Genomic DNA, 16,824 nt, shown 5'->3' with positions numbered 1-16,824 from the left:
GATTATAATGATAGTGATAATAATACCTATCTCATAGGGATATTGAAGGATTAAGTGAGTTGCTACGACTAGTATATGATTAGTTCTAAACGAAGAGGAGTAAATAACCCTTGTCCCGTCTCCGGGATATAAAGGCTGATAATAACAGCTACAATGGTATTTACCATCACTATGTGCCAGGGGCCACACTAAGTCGTTTATATACATTGGCTCATTTAATTGTTGCAAAGAGACACCACTGAGTCCATATTACAGATAGAAAAATCGAGATTTATAAAGGTTCACTGGCTTTCCCCAAGACTGAATCAGAGCCAGTAAGCAGTAGGGCAGGGAGTCAGGCACAGACCTGACTGACTCTAAATCCCCCCTACCGTCTTTTTCCTCCTCTTATCCCACTTCATGGAACCCTAATAAAAAGGGAACATTTATCCTGTTCCAGGCTCAGTGTTAAGTGCTTTACGCATGTTGGTAGTTAGCACAGTGTTATCTAACTTAATTCTCAACTCAATCATTAGCCCCATTTTGTACCAGGAAACTGAGGCGGGGAGAGGTTAGGTTTTGGTCCAAAGTCACCAAATAGCAGAGCCAGTATTCAAATCCCAGCTGTCAGAGCGCATATATATATATATATATATCAATCACATATCTCTCTTTCTCAGTCTCTCTCTCTCTCTCTCACACACACACACACACACACACACGCACACACCTTTAAACTACATCAGATAAGTCACCATTCATGCCCTAACTTACCTTTGGAGAACTACAATACTACATCTGAAGTTGGTCTCCTTTCTCTTCTTTTCAGAGCTACTCACTCCGGTAGGTGAAGCACCTGTATTGCATTAGGAAGGCAGACACACCTTCTCAACATCCCACTTTCCAGGAAACATTTTTTCACTAGTCAGGAACTTACATGAGCTGTCAAAAGTATCTGAAGCCGGCAGCAAACATGGGACACAGAGGCTACACTCCTATCCGTATGGGGAAGCATGGCAGACTGTCAAGTGGATGTTCCTCAACGAACATGCCTCGCACATTGCGTCGTCCCCTCCACGCTAACTCTGTGCATGGGTTTAGCACGTGGTTTTGTTTGGCCAATGATAAGTCACAAGCAGAGGCTTGATAAGTGTTTGCCCATTGGGACCTGTCCTCTGGAGTGTTCCTACTACTATGTTAGAAATCCAGTCTATCCACGAGGAGGGAACTGAGGCTTCCCAGCCAGGAGCCCAGCTAAACCACCAGAGATGTGAGTGAGACCATCTTGTACTACCCACCTTTCCAGCCTCCAGATAACTGTAGCCACATGAGTGACCCCAGGCAAGACCAACAGAAACACCACCAAACTGATTCCAGCCCAAATCACAGAATTGCAAACAAATAAACGGTTGTGCATTAAGCCACTAACTTTTGGAGTGATTGCTATGCATCGCTAACTGGTCCTGTCAATGTGCCATAGCTTCTGCTTACCCCTCTACCTCCGCCCGCCTCCCTGCTCTCTTGCCCAGAAGGCTGACTTGTATGTATGACTTCAATCCATTCCCTTGTCCTCTGGCTTCCATTTGGATTTAGTCCATGGAAAGTAAGTACTAGGAGAGACTGAACGGAGGAGCGTTAGGTCCGGGCTCCATTTCTGCAGTGTTGCCATGGGCTGGCTGCATTCCTAGACACAGATCACAGCTCTGGTCCGGAGGCTGCCTCCTACAACTACACCCCCTGCTCCCACCATTCCTGGTGATGCTCGTCCTCTCCCCCTTCACGACTAGGGATGGTAACAGCTCCCCACTGTTGGCGTCGAGGTGCTTCACCAACCACGATTGGTTTTCCTTAATCCTGTTCATGCTTTTGTCCCTCTAACAGACTCCCTCAGATTACGCAATTTGAGTTACCATCTGTTTCCTACGGGAACCCCTATTGACACGGGCAATGGCAACAGTGTGTGTTTTCCACAGAGGCAGAAAAACAGCAGCAACAACAAACTAGAAGCCCTCTCTCCTGGGAAAGGTTGCGCAGAAGTCAGCTGAGCTGTGGTTCAGGACCATAGACAGCGCCACACACGCACTTTCCATCCCAGTTGTAAGGAATCTACATCAGAAAAGTCAACTCCCAGCTCTGAGGGTAGTCACGTGATCCTGGCCTGGCCAACCAGCGTATGCCCCGGTTTTCATGACTATGACTCATTCAAAATTGGGTAAGTTACCCAATTCAAACCAATGAGACTCAGTTCTGGGACTTTTGTTGGAATCTTAGGAAGAAAGTTCTCTCTTTTTGTCCTACTGGGCTGAAGCTGGAATAAGACAAACTTGGACGTGATGGGATTCTACCAGGTGGAGAAAGCCTGCCTATGGAGGCCCACCCAGAGCAAAGCAGAACTAAGAGACGATCAGAATTCATTCCGAACGCTATTTTTGAGCCCCTGGAGACAGTGGTGCCCCAGCCATGCTGTGGGCTTTTTGATTACATTAACCAATAAATGTCCCTTTGTATCATTTGAACTGGTTTGAGTTAAGTTTACAATAATCAGTGTAATCCTGATACACACACACACACACACACACACACACACACACACAGCGTCAGTTCTCATTATTTGCAGATTCCATGCTTGCAAATTTGCCCACTCACTAAAATGTATTTGTAACCCCAAAGGCAATTCTTGCAGCAAATTCATGGTCATTTGTAGACACACACAGAGTAGCTAAAAAAAAAAAAAAAAAGAAGAAAAAAGAGTTGCCCAACTCCATGTTACCAGCTAAAGTCCAACAGGTGACATTCTGCCTTTTTGTTTAAGCTCTCATACTGTAACCAAGTGTCTTTTTCCAGGTCTATTTATCACCACGTTTGTCGCATTCTTGTTGATGATTTCGCTGTTTAAAGTGGCCCCCAAGCATAGTGCTGAAGTGCCGTCTGATATTCTTAAGTGTGAGAAGGCTGGGATGTGCCTCATAGAGAAATTGCCTGTGTTAGATAAGCTTCGCTGGGGCATGAGTTTTAGTGCTGTTTGTTCAGTGTTCAATAATATATATTGTTATTGACTGAACATTTGTGTACCCCAACATTCGTATGTGGAAACTCGGCTCTGCAATGTGATGGTATTAACAGGTGGGGCCTTTGGGAAGTGACAGGATTAGATGAGCATGGGACCCTCATGATGGATCGTGGCTCGCATAAGAGTCCACGAGAGTTTGTTTACTCTCTCTGTTCTCCGTGTGAGGACATGATGAGAAGTCGGCCGTCTGCGGCCCAGAAGAGGGCCCCCACCAGAACCCACCCTGCTGGCACCCTGATTTCAGACTCCCAGCCTCCAGAACGGTGAAAAAGACATTTCTGTTGTTGATAAGCCACCCAGTCTAAGGTAGGTTGTTGTACTAGCCTGATCGCAGTAAACCATCCAATAATTAAGGTGGCTTTAAACAGAAACCTACATAAAACAAGGATACGTTTAGCTTGATTGATGAAGTTTGACCAGAGGCTTGCAGGAACCTAAGCCTGTATTTCCCCAGGAGCAATGGTTTGGTATTTGCTAATTCAGTGTTCATGTGACTGCAAATAATGAGAAGCTTCTCTCTCTCTCTCTCTCTCTCTCTCTCCCTCTTTCCATACATACATATATACTGGGGGTGCCAAAATATATTATATAAGTGGACACTTGGGTCAGCGTTGCTCAAGCAGTGGTTTGCCGTCATCAGAAGTGTCTGGACACTGATGGGAACCATTTTGAGCACCTCTTGTCGTTGCAGAAGTCAAACATGAGTTGTATTCATCTTTTGTTATAGGTATCTATTAATACAGTTTTTTTCCTTTCTTAAAATGTGTATACATTTTTCTGACACCCTCTGTATATATTTAATGCTAGACTAATCAGCAAGTGCGGCTATCTTTCCATTTTCCCGCTTACAATGAGGACTATTAAGTGGGACAAATGCTTAGCAATTTGGTCTGTTTCCTATTTTATTTTTCAGAATGCGGTAGAGACAAGGGCAGATAATGAGATAATTGATGCAAAGAGGCAATTTGGGAGGAAAAGTGCCAAGGACCTGCAAAGCACTGTCATTATAGCTTTTTCCTGGCCAACTTCTCCCACGAGAAACCCAAGGTGCATTTCAAACCCTGTTCCGCCACCATCACCTTTCTGGGGCAAAATGAAATGAAGCAGAAGAAACCTGCCTGGACTGAACATACCGGCTTGGGGACTCACCAGGGATGGAAAACTTACAGGAATCATCTCACACACAGCCCTGCTGCAGTTTGATCTGATAATGAAGCAGAGTAAATGTGTTTATGAGTAGATTTCCAATCTCTGGAGTCCACAGAACACGCTCAGAGGCAAAAGGTCTGCAGCAAACCAGGGGCTAGTTGCAAGTGGTCCCTCTCAAGCTAGGCTGCCAGCTCAGTTCCTGCAATAAACTGGGTCACTGATGGGGAGGGCAGATCTGAGGGAGTAGGAAGGTCCTCATCTTTCAAAGCTGAGAACAAGTGAAGATGGAGTCCCCTGGGCCCTGATTTCCATCTCTTTCTTGAAGAACGAAGGGGGAGCTTAAGGTCATTTCCCTCCCAAAGAGGAAGTGACGCTTTGCAGTGACTTGGGAGCTCTTGGTCTGGTTTTGCCTGGCCAAGCTGCCATATGAAAATCAAGAAAGAAAACTAAAGTGTTCCGATAAGCCTTTCTGAGACCTGGGGACATAGAAGCCTTGAGTGGAAAACAAAGCTCTTGTGACAGAGAACTGAAGCGAGCAGGAGGTACTGTGCTAAGAGTCGGAAGTTAGAGGCAAGAGGAGGACGAGGTGATGCTGAATTCCTCCCAGAGTCACTTCCCCTGGGGCTTCTGGAGACTTCTTCAGAACCTCTCCTCAATAATGACCTGTGCCAGGAAGCCAACCTGTGTTCAGCTTAGGGATAGGAGGCGGCTAAATTCAGACAGTTCACTGCGGCTGGCCCTGGCTAGCCTGTCTCTTGCTAACCTGGGACCTTGGGCAAGTTTCTTGGCCCCTCAGCACCTCACTTTCCTTGTCTGGAAAATGGGGGTTATAACTGCAGCCTCTTCTCAGGGCTGATGTTGGAAATGGATGAAATGAGGCAGGTAGAACTCCCAGCACAGTGCTGGCCCATTTCAATGCTCTGGAACTGGTAGCTCTCATTTCAGAATAATAATTCTGGGACAAAGTCCTCCGACCATAGCCGACCTGTAAGGGTTGAATTTATACCCATCTCCTCTCACGTCTGCCTTCAGCACCTCGTGTCAGCCGGTCCTCTCCGAGGCGTGGTGATCTCCAAACTGGGGAGCCTCAGTGTTCCTTTCAAATTCTCGGATGGTGAGCCTTCTGTGGCCCTACTGCCCAAAGATAATGAGACGGGGCAATGGGGCACCCAGAAGGAAATGCTCAAAAGGCACCGACACAGCCCAGGAGACCCTCCTGGACCCTCCCATTTGCACGGCACTTTGACAGCCTGCAAAGATTTTACTATTGGGAGATGCCATGTGATCAGCGTCTCTCGTAAGCGACACAATTTCTTTACAAGTCATGGAAGATGGGAGGCTGGGGCCCAGGTTACAGGGGCCAAAAAATGAAGACACATGAGGACTCGCCAAAGACGTGTCAGTGATAACCAGAGGGGTTTGCCTTAGAACAAAGGGTCACATCCCTGGCTGTACCCTAGAATCACCGGTGGGGGTGGCGGTGGGTTAAAAATGCAATTCCATTATTTCACCCAAAGTAAAGATCCTCGTGGGAGATACCCTGGTCGTACTTTGCCCAAGTCCTCCGGGCGACGACACCATGCACCTGGGGCTGAGGACCCCAGCTTAGAACACCTCGCCCCAATCCACACCCCCTGCGGTTCCCTTTCCTCCGGCCAGTGAATGCGCATGTCCAGAAGGGCTCCTGCAGGCCCGCTGATGCGGTTCCCATCCCCAGAGTTTCAGGTCCAGGAGGCCCGGGACAGAGCCCGGGAATTTGGGTTTCTGATAAGCTCCAGGTGACGCTGCTGCTGGTGGTCTGGGGACCACACTCTGAGAATCATGGCTTTATGCAACGCTGGGAAAAAAAGGGAGCCCAGGAGCCCCAACTCCCGGGGTCATGCTTTCCCTCCTGCAGGCAGCGCTCGATTGCCTGAGTCAGAGCAAATAACTGTTCAATGTTATCAAAATCGGGGGAGGAGGAGGGAGAGGCTGAGGGGCTGTTAGGCTTTTCCTTCTCTTGTTTCTCTCCTTTTAAAGTAAGACACCACTTAAGAGACTGTCCCTGAGCATGTGCTGTTCTTCCCCACGCGGCCCAAACCCTTCGCCTGCAATGCAGGTCTTCTGAAATATTGAATACGTCTGCCGCTCCCCCAGCTGCGGCGGCCAGGGCTGAGGTAATGTTGATATTGACAAAGGCCTAATGTGATTCATCAGGTTAAAAAGATCAGGCTGCTGAGTAGGTTTTATAAAAGATCTTCCCTTTGTTTCCCATCACCAGTCTGGTGCCTGCACATCTTCCCTGTCCGTCCCCCACCCCTTCTCGGGTTTGGGGATTTTTTTTTTTCCTTTTGCTGTTTAATGAGCTGTTAGGTGAGTTAGAACAGCCCTGGGAGGGGAATAGGCTTTGAACAAGAGCCAGGAGCGTTAGACGGACACAGTCAGTGGTCGTGTAACCAACAAATACTTACTGAGCACCTACTGTGTGCCAGATGCTGTGGGATACGGTACACGGGGTACCCGGCAGGAATAAAACAGCCAAATATTCCTGTTCTCGTGGAGAGAGAAAGACAACGAACAAAATAAATAAGTAATATAGATCGTGTGTCACAGGGTGCTAAGTGCTAGGTAGAAATCTGAAACGAAGGAGGAGGAAGTAGACTTCTGGCGTGGGAGGGTGACTGTGTATAAGACGATCAGAAAAGGCCTCCCTGAGAAGGTGATGTTTTGAGGAAAGGCCTAAAGGACTGAGGCAGTGGACAGAACGTGGAAAGGGTTAACAGGACTTCTTCTAGCATGTTGAGCTCTGAGACTGCATCACCATCATCTTCACCATCCAAATAATAACTAATGTTTACTGAGTACCTTTCATGTGCCATGTCTGTTCCAAGCAAAGATTCTGGATGCATATTGACTTGTTAAATTTCCAAGTCAACCCGACAAGGTAGATATTACAGTTATCCCCTGTTTGCGGATGAGGAAACTGAGGTACAGAGAGATGTAGTAACTGGCTCAGTCAGGCAGCCGCAGAGCTGGGATTTAAGTCCAGGCAGACGGGTGACTGTCTCTGCCTCCTCCCTCCACTCTCGCCCGCCACATTTTCAGGGAAGGCCCGTACCATGGCTAATGGCACCACAAAGTCTCTCCCTGGTGGAGGTCCCACTGTCCTCCTGATTTCCAGAGAGTCGGTGCTATAAAGACGGTGGGGCATGGGGGCTCAGTCAATACACAGAGTGATTTTCAGCAGTTGAGAGTATTTGTCAAATCTCCCGTGTGTGTGAATTCTGTGCTGCAGCTTGGGAGGCCTTTTCAAAACAGATCAGATCAGGTCATCCATCCTTTTGCTTGTGAAACCCACTGCTCTCAGAATAAAGACGACTTGCCCGGCAGATACCACCAACCTCATCTCACACTGGGCTTCCCTGACCTGGTGCTCCAGGCATGCTGACTTTCTTTCAGATGCTTGAATGCCACCTCAGGGCCTTTGCACATTCTGTTCTCACTACTATGAACTTCTCCCCTCTCTTTACATGGCTATCTCCTACTTATCCTTCAGCTATCAGGTCACACGTCACTCCTTCAGGGAAGCCCTCCCAGATTAGGTCAGATTTCTTTGCGACATGCTCTCTTTAAAACCCTTAGCTCAGGTACTATTAATATATCCATATTTATGATTACTGATTCATGTCTTCCTCCTCAAGGGAAAGTACCAAATCGAAATTATCTTCTACCGTATGCCAGCACGGAGCACAGTACCTGGCAAATTCAATAAATGACCAAAAAGAAGAAAAGGATATCCCCCAACCAAATAATCCTCAGAAAACAGAAATTCGCCTTCTATCCAAGTCCTTAAAATGTTTTTCACACTGTCAAGCATCTCTTATCATCCTCTCAATTTATTTTGAATAACACAATTATTTAAGTAAATGCTAACTAAACTTTTCAACCATCAGGCAACTCCAAATGGCATCCCTTCCTTCCCACTCTTTAGTAAAAGATATTTGCAGTAGATGACTTTTACTAAAGTTGTAAAACTTACTTTTCTGGTTTGGTCATTATTTTAAATGTGTATGAGTGGCAGAGAAAACAATGCTATGGACTAATTGATTATTTTACACAATATGTAATTTTAAGTACGTGTGTGTTAATACAGTTAATGAATCAAATATTATAAATGGAGATTTAACTACTTCATCTACATTCCTAATAGGGTTTTGTTTTCTTTCTTCCCGTTCCTACTAGGTTATTTATTTACGTCTGGAAAACATTTTGTGGGAGTCAGGGGAGATTGATCATTTTATTGGGACAATGTGGAAACGGAAGGTCCACCTGTATTTAGGTTATCTGCCTATATGGTCATCGATGGTTAATAAACACTTATCGGCTAAATGAATGAATGAATAATTTTATGTTGGTTGAGGGGGAAACAAATTATAACGTCGAGGAAACTATAGACATTCACTTCTCAATTATCCCCCTGACAAAAATGAATTCGGACAGTTAGCCTCCTGCAATCACCTCCTAATGTGCAATTTAACTGTTAATTTAAGGACCATGCTCTGTCTTAGGAACTTTATTTCTTCATTTTGACCCCAGAAGGCAAAATGCTCACGAGTGACAGGAGTCTGATCCAAGTCAACACCAGGAAGGACGCCCACGCTAACAGGGCCTGCCTGACATGCACAGGGCCTTTGAAGGGGAAACCCCCACCTGGGGGCATGCCGGCCCGTTGTCCAAGGAGTGAAGAAGATTCACCCACCAGGAAGAGCTGTGTCCCCCCCACAGGAATGATCCACGCATGGGCCTGCAACTGAATCAATGAGGAAACTCTATATACTGAAGATTCTTGGGCACGACCCCAAAGCCACACTAAATCAGAATTTCTAGGGATGGGCCTTGAGAATCTGCATTTTATAAAAATACTCCCGGTGGCTTCTGACACACACTAAAATTTGATAACCTCTGAGGTCAATGATTGGAGAAAATTATCTCCCAGACATCTGGATTTCTCAGATGAGTAAAATTCCTCCCAAATTGAAGGGGGCCTTCTTGGGGTTGTCAATTGTTGTTTTTCTTCATATTTGCCAAGAAAGCACACTAATTTTTTTAAAAATGAAAACTGCCATCAACTATTTCCAATGTTTCATTTTTAAAGAATATATTTTAACATTTAGTGAGCAGAAGAGACGTGATGTTCAGCTGAAGGAAAATCCATTCTAGGAAATTTAGTTGGCCACTTTTGCCCTTCTGTAAATGCCCAATTTTGCTCCTGTCGCCAGGGCAAGTGGGAACTTATTACGGGCCAGATCTGAATTTGGAAACCACTAGCGCACGTAAATGACCTTCAGACCTTCGTGAATTAGGCAGATGCAAGATCTGAGGACGAGTTTTGGACGCTAAGAATAACAGTGATGATGATGATGGTGTCCCAGGAGAACTCTGCCCATCTTCGATCCTTCCATCCTACAAGTAACAGCCATCCCCCATTCTACAGTTGAAAAACTGAGGTACAGGGAGCTTTTGGTGACTGGTCATGTCTGCACAGCTAGGAAAGGATAAAGTGGGGATATGAACCCACAGAGTCTTGCTCTCAATGCTGAGCCCCTAACAGCTGTGCTATACCATTGACAAGTCAGGTCTGACAATGTCTGATACGCACATACCCCGGGCTTGAACCAACCAACTGATGGGCCTGGAGAACACAGAGTGCAGAGGTCTGCTGATGGTACACGCTGGGAGGTGGGGACAGAAGCGGGGAGGGGTCCTGACTTCCTAAAAAGCATGAGAAGTAGCCCAGAGAACCCTGTTTATCTACCTTAGAGCTCCCCGGCTCCACAGTGAGGCTTCAGCTACCTGCTGGTGGCCAGGTGTTCTGTGGCTTAGAGCACATGTGGCATCGACCTGCACCCACCTGGAAGTGCTCACAGCCTTAGCTACTGGGAAGGATCCTGAGGCCACCAAATTAGCCACCTGCTCTTTCCAGCCTGTCTGTGACTGTCATTTTGTCACTGTTTGTCAGATTTACACTTTGTCACTGGCCTGGCGGACCTGCTGTGCTTCAGAGCTTTGTGGCATGGCCACTGTCATCCCTGAAGACTTAACCTTTTTCTGGCCCCAAACTCACCTCGTGATCTTGGGAAATTGGTTCACTTCTACGGGACTTGGTTCCTTCATCTGTAAATACAAGTAGAGACCCCAGCTCTCCCCTTCGGAAGGTTGTTATGAAACAACATTGACTCTAGAGGTAATTTTCTTGAAAATGTAAGCCCCATACAATAATAAACAGCTAACATTTATATAGTGCACTGTGTACTGGGTCCTGCCCTGAGGTGCCATACACACGCACACACACACGCGCGCGCACACACACACACACACACACACACACTCGTGTAATTCTCACAGCAACTCTATAAGGGAAGTGCTATTATTATTCCCATTTTACAGGTAAGCAAACTGAAGCCGGAGAGGCCAAGTAACGTCCCAGCTCACAGGCTGGCAAGTAGCACAGCTGGACTTCCAAGGTCAGGAGGCAGCAACTGTACTTCTAACCCCTGTGCACGCTGCCCCCCTGCTGGTCAGTGCTCCGGTCAATCCTCCATCAGAATGACCTTCCCGCTTTGGAGCCAAGCAGGAGGAGCTGAAGACTAGAAATCCATTTCTGCAAAGCTCTGTGTTCTCAAGAAGCATTTCTCAATTGCTTGATCTTCACAAGAACCCTGAACAGTTAAGTGAAGTGGTGATTGATTATTACCCCATTTTACAGAGCAGAAGAACGAGGCCCTGGGAGGTTCATTTCCCTGCTATGACAATTCAGTATTTGACTTCAGTGTTCAAACGATCTGAGTGTGAGTCCCCGAATCTACCCTTTACTGAGGATGTGAATTTGAGGACCCGAGACCTCTCTGTCCTCTGTAACCTCAGAGCCCTGGTCTGCAAAATGGGCAAAATGCTAAGGCCTCCTTCCCCAGGCTTTGTGAGGAATCCAGGAGGTCATGCATGGAAATTTGAAGCACAGGATCGAGCCTCCCCACCGTGACTGCCTGTGATGCAGTAGACAAACCCTTGACTCATTCACTTCCTGCACAAAACCACATCTCTAAGATACAACCACCATGTGGCACAGCTGGAACCCAAATGAATAGACTCTTAGCACAGTGGTCTTTCTAGCAAGGGGATGGTGGAATGGTGAAAGCCAGCGGGAAGCCCCCCCCAGGGCATCGGAGGCCACCCTGCAGAGACCTGAGGCCACCCTTACAGTCTGTGTCAACCAGAAATGACAGCCCTGTGGTGCCCATTGGGATAAAGGCTCCCATCCCAGACCTGCTGCCATGACAACCAGAGGGAGAATTTTCCAGAGCTGGAGTCTGCTCAGTCCCAGGGCTTTGGGGTGTCTCTGGAGGACTCCCACTACCAGTCTCGGCAGCATTTTTCCCTCTGAGCATATTCAGGGCCAAGGTAGGCCTTTCTGCAGCCACCAGTCTATTTCCAGAGGCCGCGTCAGTGTTACAGGAGGAAACCCAGGCCCTGGGGAGGGCACAGGGGTGGCTCGAGCAGCTGCCTGTGGAATGGCGCTGGGGTCTCTCCACACAGAGGGGCAAATGACCAAATAATCAAAAGTGAAACAGAGAATAAACAATGAAAAACTGAGAAAGCGGCCTGCAAGGATCGAGGATTGTCATGTACTAGGAGACGAGAAAGAAGAGTACCTCAACTCTTAGCGCTTCACGTCTAGACAAAGGCTTCTTTCTGATCTACCAAGCAGATGAGTTCTCCGGGGGGGGGGTGGGGGGGACGGTAACTGAAAGGCCAGCTCTCCTGACATCAGAAGCAAAGCCCCCTCCTTGTCACCAATGTGTGAGCACGACTTCTTTTTCCCTGGGGATTTCTCCCCAAAGCACTTCTGCACCGTTCAGAGGAGGGCATGCGCCCAGACCCCTCCGCAGATAATCCAGAGGCCTGCACTCCCAGATTAACCCTTCCAAGGGGAAAAAGAGAACAAACAAATCTAAAGAAACGGCAGCAGGTCCCTTCCTGAGAGGCAGAGAAGGTATGTCTGGTCTGCATGCTGCATTTTCCCACTCTAGGGACTGGCCCCTCCCCGGAATTAATGTCATCTGCATTCTGTCTTCTGGCACACGCCCAGTGCTGATGGCTCCCTCTGGCCTGGGCTGGTCTGCTCGGTGAATAACAGGTAGGTCTCCAATGATCAGAGGGGAAGCTGCAAACATCAGAAGTTTGCGTCTTCCATCCTGTCCAGCCGCCTTTCCCACAAGCCCCCGATCTCCAGACCTTTGGCAAAAAGACTTGGCCAGACACGGCCAGCTTGACATGGGGGCAGCAGCCACCCCAGTGGCTCCATCGCCTTCACCAAGTTCCGATAGCCTGCTTAACCTTTTCACTACGTTAATTGATTTCAAGTTTGTTCTCCACAATGTGTCAAAACTCCACAGAAAATAATTACAGTATTTGTATCTGTAAGTAAACACAGTGAAGGTGCTACATTTTATTAAAATAAATGATTAAAGTATACAGATTGTTTTTCAAGACTGAAAAACAAAAAATGTAGAAAAATGTACACTACTTTCTTAAACTTCCTTTCTGGAACACCGAGCTCGTGGGGTAAAGTCGAACGCTGCAGTCAGCGACATGGAAAAATCATTCGACTATAGACGAACGTTATAGCGAATATGTTAAAGCTGACATTAATCCAGCCATTGCTCATGGGAGCAAAAACTGCCTGAGCTGCTGCCTTTTCCTGAGGGTGGGGGTGCTGCATGGCAGCCAGCACGGGATGGGCTTTGGCAGATCTCCCCGAACGGCCCGTCACGCGGCACACCTGTTGGTCTTGCCTCTTTCACCACGGGCCCCTGGCTGCAGTCAAGGCCTCAATGCACAGCCCCAGAATCACAGCTGCGGAACCACTACCAGGAAATGGTCCAATCCCCTGGGAATGGGCCCTGGCTCCTCCCTCACCCCCACCTTTGATCCATCGGTAAGACCTGTCTGCGCTGCTGCAGAGTATACCCCAAATCTGACCACCGTCTTCCCAGCCACTGCCTGGTCCAGACCCCCTCACTGGTCTTGCAGCCTCCATCCCTGCCCTCTTGCGATCGGTCCCAAAATTGTAAATCAGGTCACGTCACTCTCCTCGTTAAAACCCTCTCCCCAAATAAAATAAAATTCAGACTCCTTGCCTACCCTGGCAGGTCCTGCGTGCCCAGACCCCAGCCCCTCTTCTGCCTTGTCCTCCCGCTCACTTTCCCTGCACCCCATGCGCACTGGCCTTCCTGCTTTTCCTTCTGTCCCTGCACTTGCTGTTCCCTCTGCCTGGATAGTTCTGGCTCCTTATAGAAACTCAGCTCTCAATCCAAACGCTACCAACTCCAAAAACGTCCCCTGGGCACCCTTTTTAAATAATTAAACTAGCTCTCTTCTCCCCACCCACTACTTGTCTTTCTCTGTCACGTCACACTAGTTCCTTCATAGCACTTAACACGGTCTGAAATCATCTTGGTGACGTGTTTACTTGTTTATCACCTTTGTCTCCCCCCAACTAGACTGGAAGCTCTCAGAGGGCAGGGAACTCCATCTCGATCACCACTGGGTCCCCAGTGCCTGGCACATAGTGGTACACACAATATTTGGGTATGAATGAATGAATGAATGAGGGTGCAGAAAGCAGCGGTTCTCAAAGCGGGGTTCCTGGAGCAACAGCGTCCCTGTCGCCTGGGAATGCTGTGTTAGATATGCAAGGTCAAGTCCCTGGGCCCCGTCTTAGTCCCACGGAATCAGAAACTCCGTGCTTTCACAGCCCTCCAGGGGATGCTAACACAGGCTCAAGTTAGAGGGCCATCTGCAGTGTCTCACTCACTCCCCCTGGTGTGACAAAGGAGTGAACACCTAGCTGGTGGTCAGTGTTGTCGGGGTAGGGGTGTCAGGGAATGAGGACAGCATCAGCCCCTGCCCTTGGCTGAGCCCTGGGCTCTGAGTGCCCAGGCAGCCTTCACGCCCCAGAGCCATGCAGAGGATAGGGTGGGCTGCACAGGTTGCTGGGTCCCTCCCCCCTGAGGAGGAGGGCAGGCGACTCGCCAGGAAGGTCATGTGTGTGTGTGTGTGGCCTTTTGAAAGCTCCACAAAATTCCAAGCACTTGACATAGGCTGAAGATCACCAACGCTTCCTGGCTGGCCTGAGTCTTTTGTGGTTTGAACACGGAAAGTCCTGCGTGCCAACAGTCCCAGGCACCCGGGGACAATTGGTCACCCTACTTGGAGGCCTAATTTGGGGGCATCTCAGGGACTCAGAAATGCATTTCCTTCACAAGCCACTTGGGTATATCTGCATGAAAGACACTAAAAATGGGGTGGGGAAGGGCAGGAGTTAGGAGAGGAAGGTAGAAAGAGAGTGGGAGAACAGGAAACATGGGGAGGCCAGGGCAGGGAGGCAGGAGAGATGGAAAGAGAGGGAATGAAGGGGAGGAAAAAGGGACTACAAGAAGAATGAAAGGGAATTGTTAAGTAAAGAGAGAGCCAGAGAGAGACACAGACAAACCGAGACTTAAGAGACACAGCGATACAGTAGTGACAGGGGAAGAAACTGACAGTTGGAGGGGGAGGGGCCAGGGAGCAGGCTGTGGGACAGAATGGACCACACAGATGCTTTGTGCCAGCATCTTGCATGGAGGGCTTCCCCATGAACTTGAAGAAATCATCCCTCTTTCCAGCAGCCCTAGAATGCCGTCCCACCATCACTGCTGGCGCGAACCCTGCTTACATAATCTGTTCTCTCCTGAAAGCAGCTTCATTCACAAGTCGCTGCTTGTCATTGTGTAGGTATGTTAAAGAGGAAAAAACAGAAAAAGAATACAGGAAAAAAAAAAGGCAACTGAATGGAATCACTCAGATTTTATTGACAGACAGGAGATTTCTTTTCCCCCACCCCACTCTCCAAATAAATCCTCACAAACCAGCATCATTATGATGCTGTCAGACAAGTTTCCTCTAGAAGATTCATTAGGGAGGGGTGGGCAAACCCCAGCTTCCTGAGGCATGCTATCTTGCTCACTAGCTGGATTACTAAATCAGAGTCTGACACAGCTTCTTATAATGTGATTTTTTAAGCAGGCATTATGTCATTAAACTAAATGACAGCAAGACAATTACTTCGAGGAAAACCACGGTGACCAGTGCACATGGACAGCTGGATGCCTCTGCACTGCGCCTGTCGTCTCCCCATTTCCCTTGGCCAAATGGGGAGCCAAGTTGGGCTAAGAAGAACCACCTCTGTCCCCTCAAGCCCCAAGGCCTGGCCAGGCTTCTGATCTTTGTTTGCCTAGCCACGGAGCCGTCTGCTAACCTAAGTCCCTGGATCCTGCCTGAGGAAGAAACGCCCACCCGGCCTGAGGTTAGAAGTGAATGGGGGGTCAGCCCTGCTCGGTCCAGCTCACACGGCTGTGGGAAACTGAGCAATTGGGTTGCAGTAATTAAATGGTGTGTGGGGGGAGGCAACTGGCCTGATTCTTTTTCTGTTCAGGCTTTTGGGGGATGACGGGGGGGAGGGCACAACCTCGGCAAAAAGTCTGAGGTTTGCAACACACTGAGAACTGTCATAACTAACACTTGTAAAAGTGCTTTGCATTTCACAAAATCTTCTTTATCCATAGCAGCGGAGGCTTGTGAAAACACAGGTGGCGGGACCCCACAATACCCTTCCGGAGGGCACTCTTCTAGCGTGCAACCGAAAGCTGGCCTGGGGTTCTCTTGGGCGTCCAGAGATTCTTTTCGCCCACCTCCCCCCCAGAAGAATGCGAATCCAGCAAACGTTTGTCTTTCTCTGCTTTTTGCCCTCTCTTCTACCAGCAAAATTAGCATGCAAACTTCTCTCCCCTCACTCTTCAGAAAGGATTTTCCAACTCCTCCTCACCAAAGTGTAAAGGATTAATAAGACTGGGTGCATCACCCCAAAGCACCGGGTTTTTATCCACGAGCAAAGCCTTAAAACAAAGAATGAGACCTTAATGGCGGAATTTCAGATTATCAGTGAACTGAGTGTTTCAGGGTGACTAAGGAAGCCCTTTGTACCACCCCTCAAAAGATCACGCTTTGTAGGTAGCCACTTACTTTCTCTAGGTCCCAAAGGGATTGTCGTTGTCACCATTTTATTCCTAAAGTCCATGTGTGCCAGGCATACTGTAAGTATCAATAAATGTGCAAACACACGAATAAATAAATGCCAATGAATGCTCTGGCAGGAAGATAGAGAGTCTTGTCGGTTGCCGGTAGATCAGAAATGAAACTCTACCAATGACTCATCACAATCAGCAAACACTAAGCACCTACTGTATGCAGGCCTCTGGCTGGACCATAGGTCAAGGCACCTCCCCAAACTGACCTGTCAATCAACAAGGTTTCTGCCTCCCTCGCTCCCTCCGCCCTCTTTCCCTTCCTCCCTCCTTCCGTGTATTCATTCATGCAATTCATTGCTGAGCACCTGCTGTGTGCTCATCCTGACTCCAAAAATGGAGATGGCACAGCTGTGGCCCTCAAGGATCTGCCTGTAGCACCTCAGCAGCCCCAGGTAGGAGCACATGGCAGGAAGCCAGGGAGAGCTCAGGTCTCCTAAGAAAAATGCACAGGCTCCGAGCTGG

At 48.2% G+C, this 16,824-nt stretch overlaps 1 protein-coding gene across 8 annotated transcripts in view; it reads right to left on the bottom strand.

The window, feature by feature from the left end:
• Nucleotides 1-16,824, bottom strand: part of RPH3A (rabphilin 3A) — a 228,003-nt gene that overhangs the window by 75,757 nt on the left and 135,422 nt on the right. The window lies entirely within an intron of this gene.

Source organism: Rhinolophus ferrumequinum, chromosome 25 (genome assembly GCF_004115265.2).
Source record: "Rhinolophus ferrumequinum isolate MPI-CBG mRhiFer1 chromosome 25, mRhiFer1_v1.p, whole genome shotgun sequence".
Taxonomy (NCBI): Eukaryota; Metazoa; Chordata; class Mammalia; order Chiroptera; family Rhinolophidae; genus Rhinolophus; species Rhinolophus ferrumequinum.
This window is presented reverse-complemented; position numbering and strand designations above follow the sequence as displayed.